This window comes from Gracilinanus agilis, chromosome 5 (genome assembly GCF_016433145.1).
Source record: "Gracilinanus agilis isolate LMUSP501 chromosome 5, AgileGrace, whole genome shotgun sequence".
In the NCBI taxonomy this organism is placed as follows: Eukaryota; Metazoa; Chordata; class Mammalia; order Didelphimorphia; family Didelphidae; genus Gracilinanus; species Gracilinanus agilis.
Window position 1 is genome coordinate 43,113,212 of NC_058134.1, and position 1,320 is coordinate 43,114,531.

Sequence of the window (1,320 nt, forward strand, 5' to 3'; positions counted from 1 at the left end):
AAAACAACTGCATGAACGCATGGGTCGGGGTGGACATGATTGAGGGTGTAGACTCGAAACTACCACACCAATGCAACTACCAACAATTTGGAAATTGGTCTTGATCAAGGACACATGACAAAACTAGTGGAAATGCGCATGGGTAGGGGGGGTGCGGGGGGGGGGTTGAAGGGGAAAGGAGGAGCATGAATCATGTAACCATGTTAAAAATGAATATTAATAAAAAAAAAAAAAGTAAAACATTCCTACAGACCCCAGAAGAGACTTAGAAGTCCTATGTGGTGAGGGAAAACTAGAGCTGAGGCTAGAACTACTGAAATTTGGCACTAACTACAATGAGAAAGGAAGGAGAAAATTGGAAATTGGAAATGTAAGGAGCTATAGGAATAATTATCTTGAAAATACCTAGTCCTTGCTTGCTTCAGTAGCACATATACTAAAATTGGAATGATACAGAGAAGATTAGCATGGCCCTTGCTCAAGATTGATATGCAAATTCATGAAGCATTTTGTATTATTAAAAAGAAGGAAAGTACCTAAAGGGGAATGGGGAGGGAAGAGGCAGAAAGAAAGGAGGGAAAAATAGCCAAACAATACCAATCAGAACATAATGGTGATCTCAAGCTAGGGGGAAGCCTGTAAAGAAGTAGATTTAGGCTTGATTTCAAGAAAAATGTCCAAACTTGAGAGCTGTACAAAAGTGGCATGAGCTGCCTTGGAATGTGACAGTTTCCCTCTCAGTCATAAGAAGTCTTTAACCAAAAGATTGGTGAACACTTACAGAATTCCCTCTAGCCCTGAAATTCTATGATTTTCACAATGCCAAATTATCATATCTCTTTGAGATATCCAAGGTATTGGATCCCTTATTGCTAAGGTGGAAATCAAGAACTGAATGAGTTGTCATTTACCCAAGATCATCCAGCAAGTCAGTAGTAGAGTCAGTCTTCTGACTTTCAGTCCAGACATTGACGAAACCTTTAATGTAAAAAAAAGAGTCAAGGGAGGTAGGTTGATTTTTAAATGAATTAACAGTAGGATACTGGTAAGTTGGAAACAAACTATTATTTTAGCTAAGAAAGTTATTATTCCTTCCTAAAAATATTGAGCTGGGTAAAAGTCTAAATTTTTATTCTGGGGAATGAAATGGAGCGAGAACTAGGGGGAGATGCTAAGTCCTTCCCAATGGGCATCTAAGAGAACAGTAAAGGAATAGAAGGCTAAGTACCCAATGACTTAGGGACATGAAGAAGTAAACATGAAAGTTGACTAGAAGTAGCTGATAACAGCTCTGGTCCAGTTTTGCTTTTTGTCTACTGT

General features: G+C 38.7%; 1 non-coding gene across 1 annotated transcript; it reads left to right on the forward strand.

Annotated features, from left to right (window-relative positions):
* Positions 1-416: 416 nt before the first annotated feature.
* LOC123250863 lies at positions 417-519 on the forward strand. The gene has a single exon (XR_006506479.1). It is a non-coding gene; the product is annotated as a U6 spliceosomal RNA (small nuclear RNA).
* The last annotated feature ends 801 nt before the right edge of the window (positions 520-1,320 follow it).